Source organism: Macaca fascicularis, chromosome 14 (genome assembly GCF_037993035.2).
Source record: "Macaca fascicularis isolate 582-1 chromosome 14, T2T-MFA8v1.1".
NCBI lineage: Eukaryota > Metazoa > Chordata > Mammalia > Primates > Cercopithecidae > Macaca > Macaca fascicularis.
This window is the reverse complement of record NC_088388.1, coordinates 47,931,985-47,948,243: the sequence shown is the minus strand read 5'-3', so window position 1 is coordinate 47,948,243 and position 16,259 is coordinate 47,931,985. Positions and strand designations below refer to the sequence as shown.

General features: G+C 42.8%; 1 protein-coding gene across 13 annotated transcripts in view; it reads right to left on the bottom strand.

The window, feature by feature from the left end:
- The window catches only part of SERGEF (secretion regulating guanine nucleotide exchange factor), a 235,876-nt gene that overhangs the window by 45,533 nt on the left and 174,084 nt on the right, over positions 1-16,259 (bottom strand). The window contains exon 11 of one of the 13 annotated variants that reach the window (XR_012423369.1): positions 12,352-12,529. The exons of the other annotated variants lie outside the window; for them this stretch is intronic. The gene's annotated coding sequence lies outside the window, so the exon portion shown is untranslated. The remainder of the gene's footprint in view (positions 1-12,351; positions 12,530-16,259) is intronic. 13 annotated transcript variants of the gene reach the window in all.

The following is a 16,259-nucleotide window of genomic DNA, read 5'->3' as shown; positions in this document are numbered from 1 at the left end:
CTCTCATTTTTTGCCTGTCTACCATACACATAAGATGTGAGGTGCTCCTCCTTGCCTTCCGCCATGATTGTGAGACTTCCTCAGTCACATGAAACTGTTAAGTCCAACTAAACCTCCTTCTTTTGTAAATTGCTCAGTCTCGGATATATCTTTATCAGCAGCATGAAAACGGACTAATACAGATGGAGTGCTGAACTGGGTTATATCCAAAATCCTTTCCAACTCTAGGATTTTTCCAACTCACACCTGCTTAAAAACTTATTAAACTTATTAAGTTTTTACTTATTAAACTTAATAAGTTTTTAAGCAGGCATCTTAGTGCCCATAGAATTAAATATATAAATGCCTTACCCTGGAAATCTGAGGAAGAGGCCCTCTGTGATGATCTGATCCCAACCCTTTTTAAGCCTCTTCCCCTTAGCCAAACTGAAGTATTCCTACTTTCCTAAACAAGCCTGAAGTTTTTTGCTTCCTCAATGCGTTTGTCATTATTTTATCTTAGAAATCCTACTACACCTATTTCAATGTGTATGATTCCTGCCTTTTTGAGGTCCAAATCACATGGATCTCCTTTACATTTTTCTCTTTGTGCCCATAGGCTAAAAACAAACTTTTTCTGCTCTGATCCCTCTAGTACTTCTCTCAGCTGGTATTTCAGTTCCCCTTGGCCTGGTTCACACATCTTTTGTCAGCTCCTTGAGAGCAGAGCCTGTGTATGTCTCCTACCCACTTAGCACAGGGCCTTGCACAGAGAATCATTTGACAAATAATTGGATAAATGTTGGAAAGTGGATGATCCCATTTTAGTTAGATCCTGAATTTCAGTGGCAGCCAAGGCGGAGAACAGCACACACTGGACAAATATTATTAATAGTTTTCAGTCTGATAAAACAAGAAATACAAATCTGTGTTACAGTGAATGACTTTTTCTTGAAATCAACCCCAAGGATACAAGCCATAAAAAGATGCTACCAAGCTTGGCAGTGTAGTACGTGCACACTGTTCATTAAGGCCTAAGATGATTTTCATTGCCAATAACAGTTTGGGCTGAGGTGCTCAACTTGATGGCTGAGGATGACTGTAAGCTCCAGGCAGTCGCATGGCACAGAGCACAATCCACAGAGCACATCCTCATAGCCACAATGGCTCAGTTTAAATTCGGAGCCCTAGGGTTGTGGTAAGAGGCAGACTTCCTACATATATGATGTACTTAGAAAGGATTTCCTCCTCTGACACTCCTACCCCTGTATCTGGACTGTCTCTGCTTATTCTCTGTCCACCTGGGTCATAGTCAAGCATGTATATGTTTTATCTCCCTAACTACACCATCAATTCCTGCCTGGAAGGACCTGTATCTTATTCATTTTCCTATCTCCCTCATGCCTAGCATAAAACTTTGCTCATAGCAGATGTCAATAAATGTTCTCTGGATGGATGCTCAAATTTAGATCAAACTGACTCAAATCCCAATTAAAATCCCTAGTCAGGAAGACAAGATTTAATTTATTTTTTTTCCTACAAAAAGGACAATCTTGCTGTTTAATATAACCTAATACATTTTCTTCACAACTCTGAGACAGATGCAGGTTCTGTTTTTAGAAGGCATATCTGAAATGTTGTAAAGTATTGCTGATTTTGATATTTTATTCTGATTAAATTTGAGGCATATTAGAATTATAAATGATAACTGGGTTTGCTCTGAACTATTCATCACCCTATAATCCTAGGGTAGTAGAGTGTGAAAGGCCTTAGAGAACAACCAGGTGGTTGTACAGCTGAGAGAATGAAAATTCGAGAGCTGGAATTAGAACCCAGGTTGGATGGTTGACTGGTTAGGTAGAGAGTTGATTAGTTTCTTTTCCTTGTTCATTTGTTCAGCAACCATCACTGAGCACATACCATGTGCCAAGTTTTGTGCTGGATGCTAGGGATACAGAGCTGGCAAAGACAATCACAGCCACCAGTGAGGTTACAGACTAATGGCTACTTCCTGATTCCTTAGCCCAGCACATTTTATCCTCTTCAAAAGAGCTTGACTTTCTGTTCAAAAGAGCTTCCTGGAAAAAAGGACCAATGTCCATTGGGCAAGAAGGCCTTGAGTTTGCTGGAGCACTACAGGTATATGGGCTAAGGGCATCCACTCAAGGTCTACTGGACTGGGCTTGCTTGAAAGCCTCATACTTTCATGCCTCCTTCATGAGAATATTTCTGAGGCTGCATCCAGACTCTGTAGAAAATGGGGATTTGAATGGTTAGCATTCAATAGGACAGCTATTTGCTTTCCATCAACTAGACTACAGCTTTAAGACCTCTATTGCCTCCTGATGCCTAAGGATTAAGTCCAATACCCTCAACATGCCACACAAGGACCTTCATGGTACAATCAACAATGTAACACATCAGCGCATATCTCCTAAACACACCGTCTTGTTTTCTATTTCTTGAATATACTCCTTTCCTTAAGGATTCTGGGCCTTTTCAAGTGTTATTCCCTTTTTCTGGAATGCTCTCTTGCCTAATCCCCTTCTGAGGCACAGTTTCTCTATGAAACTTCCCCTTCCTTCCCCTATGAAAAGTAAGTCCCTTCCTTTGAAGTTCCCACCTTCCCTGGACTCTCCTTTGCCATTATACCACTCACTGAGATTCGCCTATCTACAGATTTACCTCCCCAGAGAGAAGGGGAGTCCGAAATAACAGAGCCCTATCTTATTCACCACCAGCAGAACACCAGCCACAGATAAGGTACTTGCTAAAAGACTGCTGAATGGATGAATTCTTTAGAAATAGCTCCCCTTTTCACTTCTCCAAGCTATCTTTTAGAGGTATAAGAACTAGCCTCTATAGTCCCTCAAATTTATGGAGGTACTTCCTGGCAGTCAGGTCTGTTACCTCTCAAATCTACCCACTGCCAGGTGATACCCTTCTCTTCTTCCTTACCATACCCCACACCCCAATCCCCAAGTTTTAGAGCTGAAACTAGGTATTAACTTGATCTATACTAATTGAGTACTTTTTTGTCTAACACAGGGTCTGGCTGAGAGTAAGTGCTAAATAAATAAATATTTATTGAAAGCCAAATGAATGAGTTCCCCTAAACCTCATGTTGAAATTTGATCCCAATATTGGAGGTATAGGCCCTGATGGGCGATGTTTGGGTAAAGGGGGGTGGATCCCTAATGAATAGTTTGATGCCCTCTGTGGGGAGTGAGTTGTCACTCTATTAGTTCCTGCCAGAGCTACTTGTTAAAGAGAGCCTGGCACCTCCCCTCTCTCTTGCTTCCTGTCTCACCATCTCTGCACATGTTGTCTCCCCTTTTTCTTCTGTCATGAGTGGAAGCAGCCTGAGGCCTTCACCAGAAACCAAGGAGATGCCGGTGCCATGCTTCTTATATAGCCTGCAGAACTATAAACCAAGTAAACCTTTTTTTTTTTTTTTTTCTTGAGACGGAGTCTCGCTCTGTTGCCTAGGCTGCAATACAGTGGCACTATCTCGGCTCACAGCAACCTCCGCTTCCTGGGTTCAAGTGATTCTCCTGCCTCAGCCTCCTGAGTAACTGGGATCACAAGCATGTGCTGCCACCATGCCCGGCTAATTTTTGTATTTTTAGTAGAGACGGTGTTTCACTATGTTGGTCAGGCTGGTCTTGAACTCCTGACCTTGTGATCCACCTGCCTCGGCCTCCCAAAGTGCTGGGATTACAGGCGTGAACCACCGTGCCTGGCCAATAAACCTCTTTCCTTTATAAATTAACCAGTCTTAGGTATTCCTTGATAGAAACACCAAACAGACGAAGATAGTAACCTTCAGGGCATGCACAGCACTAGAAGTCAGAAGACCTGTGTGCCATATGTGGCCTCTCATGAAGCACAACGTAACAACATGAAAGAGTCCAGGTAAAATGTCAAAGTAAGGGAAGCAACTCGTATTTGCCTTAGAGAAAGTGAGGAAAGAGGAAAGCCCTGTGGCTAGAGAGGCCAGGGTAGGCTTTAGCGGTCCAGAACACAGCTGTGGGGCAAATGTCAGGGGTGTGGTGCAGAATGCCAGGGAAGGATGATGTTTCCTGAACTGGCATAAAACTAAACAGGCAGTATCTGACAGAGAGACTTGAAGTGGCCTCTGGGCAGTAGGGATGAGTGTGATGGAGAGAGCTATGGAGAGGACTTAAGCATGACCTTAGCTTCCAAATGTATTTTGTGGGGTACAGTAGAAAGACCACTAGATTAGAAGTCAGAGGAGGAACTAGGGAAAGGAAACAAGTATTGACTGAGCACCTCCTCTATTCCAGGCTCTGTGCTGGGCAGTTTACACATGTCATCTTATTCAGCCCTTATCATCACCCTCCCAGGGAGATATTAATATTCTTATTTTATAGAGAAACTGGGGCTCAGATAGGGAAAGCTACTTTAGCACTCTGAGTTTCAGGATACTTATCTGTAAAATGGATAATAATAAAACCCCTCTCACAGGTCTAGTGTGAGAATGAAAATGAGATATAGTGTAAAGCACCTACTACCACGCCAGGTGCTTTGTAAATTCTACTCTAATTATTAATATCAATAACCATTTATAATAACTAGCTTGCACAAGGTCATACAGTTCATGAATGCCATTGTTGGGATGTAAATGCTGGATGGTGTTTTCATTATGTCAGGCTGCCCCTTAGAAGACCAGGATTTGAAAAACAGCTCTGCCAATAATTAGTTGGGTGACCTCAGACAAACTATTGCACCTTGCAGAGCCATGTTCTCTTAATCTGAATAAGATTAAGGGCCAAGAACCCTGCCCTCCAGAGCCCACAGGGAGGCTAGGCAGATAAAATAACTGGTAAATACAGAGCTTCATTGTGTGTACAAATGGAACTGTGATGACTATGTTGGATACCCTGAACAGTGACAAATGTCTTCAAGTTGGAATGATTCAGGTGTGCTAGATGGTGACATATGAAGCCAGAATTTTGCCTGAGGTGTCAAGGATTTTGCAGGTGGCAAGCAGCCTCTAGTTTACAATGACTATGCTTGCCCCAACAAAAGCCTAGTCTACATCCTCTTAGTGCTCCCCATGAAAATAAAAACATTGTGAACCTCCTAAGACACCATCAGAGACACGCTTTAGGATTTTATCCAACACATTAGAAAAATAATTCCTCATAAAATCCGCTTTAGTAAAGAGTTGGCATGGGAAAGGGACATAGTGAGAATTCTTCCAGGGGTCAGATTGCAAGAAACATGCCACTCTCGGCACCTGAAAGGATTTCTCTGTAATGAAGACTGAGTTCTTTGGGGAAACTTAAGCCGGGTGGGCTGTTTGCTGAGTGGGTGTCAGTCCTCAGGCAGGAACAGGACAGCGTGTCCCAGCCTACCCCAGGCTGCCAGTGAGCTGACACATGCCCTGAATTTGTGTTCTGTGGAGCAATGAATGTTCTCCCTGTGCAGAGCATGCAAACTCAAGCCATGTGCACACCATCCACTCGCACACGCCACACGGCTGCCAGCTGATCAGAGGCTCCAAAGGTTTCTCCCCTGAGGTGTTGGCTCCTAGACTTAACTCATTTGACCCTTATACACACAAAACTCTGCAAGGAATTATAAACCTAATTTTATAGACTGGAAGAAGGAGGTTCAGAGAGCCACCTGCTTAATTTACATAGCTAGAAGAGGTGGAGCTGAGATTTAGCCTAGGTCCTTCTGACTTCAAGGACACATCTGTCCTTGGCAGATTTGCCTAAGGCAAACTTACTTTTCAACACAGAAAGCAAAGCCAAGAATCAGAGAATCTTAGAGCTGTGATTCTCAGTCCACCATGGGAAGCAGTTCCTCTGTCCCACCTGACACATGGTCGTCTGGCCTCTGCTGGATCACCTGCCCTGACAGGGGCTCACCATCTGCTCCAGTTATAAGAAGTTCTTTGTTCCACTGACATAGAGAATGCCAGCTTCCCCTGAGTGCCTAAACTGGCATAAATATTTCGTCCCTCACTACATTGCATTTTAGATACACTAGAGGATATTCTAAAGGATACCAGCTCCCTTTTGTGATGGTAATCGCTGTTCCAAATTCATGTGGCTTGTGAGTTTAGATTTTCACAAGGCAAATGTTCTTAAAGCATGTATCTATTTCACATGGGTATTCACAGATCCTATCACATGGTGCCAGGGCTTGATGAGTCACACCTCTGCCCACCACCCCCCTTCCTGCCCACCAGTCCAGCTCTCCTCTGCTATTCTACAGAAGAACATGAAACCTCCTCTGACACTTCCCTCACCCTCACCTGCTCACCTGGACACAAAGAGTTGCTTTCAGGCAACAAACCAGAACACATAGCAGTGGTAGGGTGGGGCGGCTCAGAGTGCCCAGCTGAGCCCTGTTCAAAGTGGAGAACCGGCACTGATGTAGTTACTGTCTAGGGAGACTGCAAAAGAGAGGCCCCCAAAGACAGACTGAGGAGTTGCAGCTGCAGAGGAAGCCCCTGACAAACCAACCACGTGAACTCAACGACAGGTTCCCTTGATGAAAAGTCAGCCGCTCAGCAGCCTAGAGATTTAGTATTCTCTAAGATCATAAGAACAGCAAAGCCAGATGGGTTCTGGGGGTGTCGCTTCCAAACTACCATGGGTCCTTTCTGACTTGACATTGTGTCTACCACATAGTAGATATATATTAATAGCAAATATTTTAATAAATAAAAGCACACATGTCAAACACAAATATCTCACTCACAGATTTGGAAAAAACATCTCAAACAACACGCATCAATACCTAAATTGTTTCCCTTAAAGCAGCAGAGTCTCTCCCCAGACCGTTCCTATTCCTTCTCAGGCTGAATTCTCCCCTTTCACGATATTCTGGTAAGGAAATCGAACCACAAGGGTGGGAAGCAAACCATAAGTCCTCAGGCCAGCTACTAAACAAGCCTGACCACCAGAGAAGCTGGATCTGGGTGAGATTGCTTGGGGCATTCTAAGGCCATTGTGGCCTACCCTTGGTGGCCATAGGCATGGAATATCCATACCCAGATGTCTGAAAGGCACCTCCAGTGCAGCGTGTTCAAATTCAGATCAGATCTTCCTATCCAAACCTGGTCACCTTCTACTTTTTTTACTTTTAGCTTAGTGAATGGCAGGGCCATTTCCACTCATGCACCCAGAAAGCTGGGGCTTGTGCTTCACATCTTACCTTTCCTCACAGCTTCATTCAATCCACCATTAAGTCCTGCTAATTTTACCTGCTAAGTATCTCAAATCACGTTGTCCTTTTTATCTCCACTGTTACTTCTCTAGCTCTATCCAGCATGATTTCTTGCTGGGACCATTGCAAAAGCCTCCTTAACTGGTTTTGCCACACCCACTTTTGCACCCTCCATCCATTCTCAAAGTCATTGTTGGAAAGATCTTTTGTAAATGTCGAATTGAGCACAGTGCCCTTCCCATGTGTAACATACACATAACCACCTCTGCTTCAAATCCTTCTGTGATTCCTATGAGCTTAGAATAAAGAGAAAAAAGATTCTTCACATGGCCTGCAAGGCCCTAATCTCCTCCTCCAGCCTTTTCTCTGTACTCAAATCATATTGACCTTCTAACTTCTTTGAAAGCGCTAAGCTGCCTCTCACCATAAGGGCCACATTTGTCCATATGCCTAGAAAGCTTTCTCCCCACCCTACCCACTGCTTTCATCTAATTATAACTCCTAGTGATCTTTCAGATCTCAGCTCAGATGTCAATTCCTCAGCAAAGCTATCCTTGATCATGGGAAGTAGGTGAGGACCCCTGTCATACATTCTCAGAGTACCCTGTCCCTTTCTTTCATAGCATTTATCCTAGTCTGTAATTTTACATGACTGGTGCAATTTTTTTTTTTTAACAGTGTCTGAGTCCTTCCATAATACTGTAAGCTCCTTGAGGGCAAGGGATCATGTCTGTTTTATCATCATAGGATCTCTAGCTTTTAGCACAGGCCTGAAACATAGTAGGTAGTCAATAAAAATCTGCTGAATGAATAATAAACTGCAGCTATTCACTGAGTTTATTCCAAGCAATCATACCAGGTCCCTTTCTAATACTATTTCTGAGGTTCTCTTGAGTCTCGCTTAGATTAACAGAAGCTGTTGATATTTTTGCCACCTCTCCTCATCTCTCTGGTATCCACTACAGCGAACCATCTTCTATAGATGAAGAGACCACAGCATTGTCATCATTACCACAGTTACATTTATTGAGGATTTTCTTACCGTGCATTAGGCGTGGTACCATGCATGTGGTATTCAGTTAATCCTTTCAGTATTATGAGGTATACATTACTAGACCTTTTTTGATAGTAAGAAACAGAAACTCAGAGAGGATTTGCTAAAATATGGTGGGGTCCAAGATTTGAACCTCGGTCAAACTTAAAAGCCTACAGTCTTAATCATAACCTACTGCCCTATAAAATGAGCTAATAATAACCACTAATAGTGATGTCAAAGGACTCAAACACAGTAGGCACTCAGTAAAGGGTGGCTGTTATTTTTGTGGTGCTGGAGGCATTGTGGGGAGTGATAAGCATTTACCATTTTGCCCAGAAGAGAACTAATCTGGCTGCCTTCTAGGACTGAAACAGCTGGACTTGGTTTGAAAGACAGACTTTTATGAAAAGCAGCATGCTGTGGCAGTTCCAACACAGAGTGTGTGAAGAGAAGAGTTGATATGCTAACGAAACCAATGCACAGATTTTTAGCCCTGAGAACCAACCATTTGAAATGAACTTGAGTTTCTCACAGCAAGCCCAGACATCAAGCCTGCATAAGGATCCCCAACCTACAATAGTTCCTTGAATTTCTTTTGTTACTTCTCCTTCTACCTCCTGTAGCTCACAGAAACAGAGAGAACATGCCACACTTAAAGTCAAGAGATTCTAAGTCTGAATTCTGATGTGCCCAGGGTTGAGCAGCTGAGGATCACCAAGATGCCTGGCCCTCAGTCAGAACCTCAGTGTCGCAGGAAGCCAGGAGATGACAATGAACCATATTGCCATCCTCTGTGGCCTGGCTTGAGATTGATCTATTCTTCTGAGTCTTCCTCCCTCCTTTTACTGTTACTCACCACTGGGCATGTAAAGGAAGAAAAGAAGCTGAGATACTTGAGTTCCTACTATATGTCAGGCACTCTACATCCACATTTTCATGTAGTAAGTCAATCCTAACAACAATCTCAAGCAACAGGTGCCATACTCCTTATTTTACAATCAAAGAAACTGTAGTTTAAAGAGATTAAATGACTTGGGAGAAATCACTACACAGTAAGAGAAAGAGTTGAGATTCAAATCCAGTTTTTTTACATTCTAAATTCTGTGCTCTTTCCATTTACCGTTCTGAAGAAATCTATAGTGACTGAGGATGCAGGAAAAATTAAGGACATTACTTGGATGTGTATAGGTGGTATAAAGCCATGAGAGCCCATTCATTCCTTCCTTCCCTTCATTGTGCCCACTGCTCACTGAGTACTATCAGTGTGTGAGACATTGAGCTGGAGGACGGGGATAAAGAGATGGGTAAGATACAGGCCCTCCTCCTCAGAGGTTCACAGTCTAGTGAGAGGAGCACTCTAGGGAAGAGAGGAAAAGAAAACAATGTTCCCACTGAGCAAAGAGAAAGAAGGCAAAAGATCCTAAAACATCAGAACCAGAGGGGTTCAAGGAAGACCAACTACTCAAAACTTGGCTATATCACCTGAAATTAATTACCTGGAGGACTATCAGAACTAAAAATTTCTAAGCACCCAATTCCCAGTTCTACTTATTTGGAAGTGAGCCCAGGAGTGTATACGTTTAACAATTATCCCATGTGATTTGATAGAATAGTCCAGGTGAATAAAACCACTGATCCAGACTCTTTACTTTGTTGGTGTGAGAGCAGAGGGGCAGAAAGGGGAAGTGACTAGCTCACGGACACACAGGAATCAATACTTCAGACTCAGGCATCCAAATCACAGTTAAATGACCTTTAGTCACTTTTTAAAAATTAGAATAATTTTATTTTTATACATTATATATACATTTATACATTCACATGACATTTTATGTACATGGATTAGGTAGCTCTTGACAATGTTATATGTTTACTAAAAAATGACTTTATAAAAATAAGGCATGGAAAATAACAAATCAATTTAGAAGACTAAAATTATCCATGGACACACAGAATGGATATAGGTTTCCATAATCAAGAACAGTATTTTCACCCTCTCATACCTCTGACCACCTCTTTCCTAGGTAGTCAGTATAGGGCAGAAAATTATAAATTAATCAAGGATAGTGCTTCAAGGTACTGGTTCCCAGACTGTGATGGACATAAAGAAAGAGCAATAGACAAATAAGCATTTTAGTATTTGCTAAAGCCTCGCATCTTCCTCTATCCATAATGGAGATGTCCTGGCCACTGAAAACATGATGGGCCCCCTGTTGCCAACTTCTCTGCAGTGATCTCAATCCCTTTGCCTCACAAGAGCATCAGAAAGGTCCCCTGCCCTTCCAACTTTAGATTCCTTTCATTGGTTACATGTAGAAGACAGACATGGGCCAGAGGTATAGAGAGGCTCTAAGTCAGAGGTGTCCAATCTTTTGGCGTCCCTGGGCCACACTGGAAGAAGAACTGGGCCACACAAAAAGTATACTAACAATGGCTAATGAGCTAAAAAAAAAGAAACAACAACAACAAAAAACGACCCCTCATGTTTTAAGAAAGTTTACAAACTTGTGTTGGGCTGCATTCAAAGCTGTCCTGGGCCACATGCAGCTTGCTGCCCGCGGGTTAGATAAGCTTGCTTTAAGACAATGAGTGTAGGTAGGCCGTTCTATAGGGCCTCTGAGTTCATGGAGCAACTTCTCAGCAGCCATCTCCACCAGGTTCCCTTCTTTTGTTGTTTCACTGTGGTTTGCCTCTGTAACTGTTTGTTCGAGAACTCTGTCAGCAAACTCTACATGCTCTGCTTCAACTTCTTCATGTCCTTTTTGTTTTGGCAGCCTTAGCATAACAAAGTTAAATTTGATTTACCTTCTGGGGCTCAGCTATCAAAGCCTACTCCTTCCTTTTCTACTCTCAGGCCATCAGGCCATGGGCCCTGGGGCTGCTAAGGAAGCCCAGAAGCAGTGGTTAGAGGTATAAGTAGAAGACTCAGTAGAGCTCACTGTTAGAAAAGCCAAGTGCAGAAAGGGTTCCAAACAGGGGCACAGCAGCAGTGCTGAGTGAAGAGGCAGCCTCAGTAGGACTGGGGTGTCTCAAGACTTGGGCTCAGCTGACTGGCCTCTCCATCCTGGCTCTGTTCATTGATATACTAGTCAAGACACACCCTTCTTTTAGCCTCATTTTTCCCATTTGTAAGTGAAGTAATTTAATTAGCTTGTGTCCATGTTTCCCATCCAGATTTTGAAATTTGAGATTTTCATTTTTTTTTTCCTTTGGCATTGGATACAAATGACTAAGATTGATACTGTGACTCATGTTTATAATCCATAACCACAGATTCTGAAATCTTAGAGCTAAAAGAAATTGACCAATACAATTCTCTCTTTTCTACTCATTTGATGAGAAACTAACGTCCAGAGAGGGCCCACTTCCAGGTCTACAGAATTGGGAATTGGGTGCTTAGAAATTTTTAGTTCTGATAGTCACCAGATGATTAAGTTCTGCAAGGGCAGGAACTATCTGTCTTGTTCTCCATTGCATGCCTGGCCAGATTTTTTTAAATGCTTGTTGAGTGAATGAATGAACAAATAATCTCCCTCTAATGTCATGCAGCCTGGGACCACGGAAGTATCCTTACTCCTTGCCTGGAGGTAGAGGCAGATAAGACTGAAGACACAGACTGCTTCTGGCCCCTAAAGGGATGGTGCTCTCCAGCTGGAGAGCCAAAACGGCGCCAGGAACAAATTCTCAAGGTTGGTGGTGCCAGCAGCGCTTGGCCACAAAGTGGGCTTCTACTAGAGTCCTTCGTGCTGTGCATAATGAATCACGATATGTCAATTACTGCATTCTGTTAACAAGCTCATGTCCACCTGTGCATCACCAGTGAGTGCCCTGCAATTTGCCACAGCTCTGCAGTTAATACATGGCAGAACAAGTGGGGCAGAGGATTCTGAAACACTCCAGGCCCAGGGAAATCAGGTGGTTGGTTTGTTTTTGGCAACTACTGGGCTTGATGATTGGGCAGCAGTACGTAGAGATGTATTCTCTCCTCTGGGGAAAGGGTCTGCGTCCTGGGTATTCTTTCCTGTCCGGACTCAGATAGGTTCAGATGGAGAAAGCCACCTTTGTATTTTTTTTTTCTCTGAAGTATTGAACAAACTGGGGCAGAGGCAGAATGATAATTAAAAAATCACCTCCGGCATGGTTTGATGGTCCGCTCATCTGATCATCGGCACTGAAGTCTCTCACAGGATTCAAAATATGGCTCCACGACACATGAACAGTGTGATCTTGAGTATATCTCTTAATTTCTCTGCAACTCCATCTCCACATCAGCAAAACTGGGATAATAATACTTACCTTGCAGAGATACTGCAAAGATTAAACGAGAGAATGCATATCAAACCCAGAATGGCGGCTGGCATGTAGCAGGTATACAATTAGATGAGATGAGCCTCCTACCATGTTAGAGGTGTTTCCTGAAGGGATTCTAATCTCCTGAGGAAGATTAGGGCCAAGACCTTAAGCAAACCCAGACAAGAGCCTCTGTGTCTTAGATGTGTGTGCGTATTACCCCCTAGTGGCTCCACAGTAATGATTACAACTGCAGTCATGTGAGGATGTCAGATCTGCCTTCCTCACCTCCACACTGGCCGTGTGAGAAGTGAGCAGGCCTCCCGGTGACACGGGAGGCTGTTCCTTTCTCAGGCAGCACCGCTGCAGCCCCTGACCTACTTTCTTACTAAAAATAGCTCTTCTTAGGTCACTGCTGCAAATTGAATTCCACTGCTTCACTGCACCCTGTAAGCAGGTGGGTGGGCGCCAGAGCACATTTGGTGAGATGCAAGCCTCTGCTTATGTGGTGCATTGCTGCCCAAGGATGCTAATTCCACATGCCTGAGTAGACGGCAGAGGGTGTCTGCACTCAGCAGGGCTGCGTGTGACCCTGCTGGGGTTCCTTTATTTGGGGGGAGGAGGGGCAGGGAGGAGCAGTGAGGGAAATTCTAGATCCAGTTTTGAAGTCTGACAGAACTGAATCGAAACATAGGATCCAAAGTTTTCTTATTTGACCTCGGGAAAGTCACAATTTCTCTTTGCCTTAGTTTTCTCATCTGTAAAATGGAGATGATAAAACTGACCTTAAAATATGATTGTATAGATATTTTAAAATGCTGTTTATAAAGCAGTCCTTGGCACAGAAGAGGAGCCCAATAATGAAGCTAGTACAGGTATTCTCCATTGTATGGCCTGTTGCTCCACATGCGCTCCAGCTAAAGCCTCTCATAGCAGGGGTAGCAAGGGATAGGAGGCCAATCCAAGAACTAGAAAGATTTTAAGCTGAAAGGGCTTTAGCAGTACTGAGGTCAAAGCTTCTCAGACATGGCTGAGCATCCCAGTAACTATTAGCCTGCTAATAATACTGATTCCAGGTCCTTACCCTGGAGACTGGGACTCAAGCAGTCTGTCTAGGGGCCAGGGAATCTGCATGTTAATAAGCTCTCCAGGTGATTCTTATGCACTGCCAAGTTTGAGAACCTCTCAACTAGGCCAGTCACCTTGTTAAAGTAAATGAGTAAATGAATTACTATTATTTTTCTTCCATTATAAGCACAATGTAGGGTCATTATAAAATATGCAGAAAACACGGAAAAGCAAAAAATCAAAATAAAAAAGTAAAAATTCATTCATATATTGAGTGATTATTAACTGCCAGGCACTTTGCTGAGTCCTAGGGATTTGTTGATAACACAGTTCTGACCCTCAAGGAAGGCCCAGTCTATGTGCAGAGATAGAAACAGACAAGAAGACTATAACACAAGACATATGTGTTAGAGTCAAGTTACAAATTATATAGAAAGAAGGATGAAGGAGCACCTGATTCTACCTAGGAAGTCAGGGACATTTACAGAGCAGGACTAGAAGAAGAGCAGATATTCATGGCTAGACAAGGGAGGGAAGGGCATTTCAGGAGGAATGAACCAGACATATAAAAGCATATAGGGATGAAAGGTATTCATTAGGAAAATGTCCTAAAGTCACCATAGTGAGGTCACTATATACAGTAAATAGTGGTGGCACAAAGAGAGCTGATGTGAACATCTGGGTCTGGATCATGAAGGGTGTGGATAACATCAACAATGCTTCCTACACTGGGAAGTATATTTCCCAGTATATTTTTCATATATGGCTTTTTGTTTTCATTTTTACATGACCAATGCTGCAATTCTTACTTAATAAACACTACAAATTAGTCAAGCAGAGAGGTCATCTTTTATCCAGTTCCAAATGTTAGTAAAATTAGGTAGCTCTTAATTTTACTAAATTATAAAAAGACTATGATGAACATCTTTAACCATAAAGCTTTTTCCATATTTAAGATCTTTCCTTAGAGGAGAATTCTAGGATATGAATTAATAAATGAAAGTGAATGGACATCTTCAAGGCTCTTGATAATAGCTCCAAAGGATTTTCAAAAAGTGGCCCAGATGGTTTTACAAATAATAATAAGGCCCAAAGAGGTTCCATGTCTTGTGCAGATCATACAGTTGAATGGGGTGCTACCAAGAGCAACATCTGGATCTCCCAACTCCCACTCTAGCTCTCTTTCTTCCGACCACATTGCTTTCCTACAAATCAAAGAGAGATGAAATAATATCTATCCACCCAATGCTTCTAATCAATTCTAAGTATTTTAGGTTAGCAATGTACATGCATAGGAGATGTGAGTAACATGTGTGTGTTTATACACACACGAAGCTGCATATATGAGTCATTTTTCCATCCTTATCATGTATGCTCCCCTACCAATGACAATTTTTGTTCTAGCCAAGCTGAGCAAATCTTACGTTGCCTTACCTCCACACCTTTGATCCTACATGAAGTTATCTCTTGTTCTCCTAGTCAAATTCTATGCATATTTTTAAAATCCAAAAAGCATTTCCTGACTCTGGGCACTTATTATCAACAACAGTCATATGTGACACTTACTTTATTGCTTTGCAGCAGCTCTGGTATTGATATAAAATTATTTAAGTTTTGGCCAGGCGCGGTGGCTCAAGCCTGTAATCCCAGCACTTTGGGAGGCCGAGACGGGCAGATCACGAGGTCAGGAGATCGACACCATCCTGGCGAACACCGTGAAACCCCGTCTCTACTAAAAAATACAAAAAAACTAGCCGGGCGAGGTGGCGGGCGCCTGTAGTCCCAGCTACTCGGGAGGCTGAGGCAGGAGAATGGCATAAACCTGGGAGGCGGAGCTTGCAGTGAGCTGAGATCCGGCCACTGCACTCCAGCCCGGGCTACAGAGCGAGACTCCGTCTCAAAAAAAAAAAAAAAAAAAAAATTTAAGTTTTACCTATAGAATAAAAGCTGTCTCTGGCTTCTGTCATTAGAAAGGGATAAAACAACCTCCAACCCCACCCTCGAGGCTAATAAGAAGACTTCTGGTGTTTGATGGGCTGAAGACAGGTCAGGCCAATCCCTTGTACCTTGTATATCTACAGTAGTAGACATCTTGGTAGACTGGAAAGAGCACAGGACTAGGAGACAGAATAATAAAAGCTTCCATGTGCTGAGGACCTACTCCAACCAGGCACAATGTTGGTTGCTTTATATATATATTACTTAGAATCCTTAAAATTACCCCCAGCAAGGGAAACATTATTAGACCCATTTTACAGATGAGGAATCTTAGGACCTGACAGATTAATTTATTCAGTCAATACCGTCAGTAAGTGGCAAAATCAGGATTTAAACTCAAGTATGTGTGACTCAAAAATCTGTTTCTTTCTGCTTTACTATATTATGCCTCAGCAAATGTCATTTCAGTTCATTTCATGTATCTTTCAAGATACATGATCTTCTCCTGGTCTTTTATTCTGTTGCTATAACCGAATACCACAGGCTGGATAATTTATAAAGAAGTTGATTTGGCTAACAGTTCTGGAAGCTGGAAAGTCCAAGAGCATGGTGCTGGTATCTAGTTAGGGTCATCCCAGAGTAGACAGGTGGAAGGAGAAGAGAGCACATGCAAGAGAGAGCTTGCATTTTTAACAAAGCCACTCCAGCAATAACTAACCTACTCCTGCAATAATGACATAAA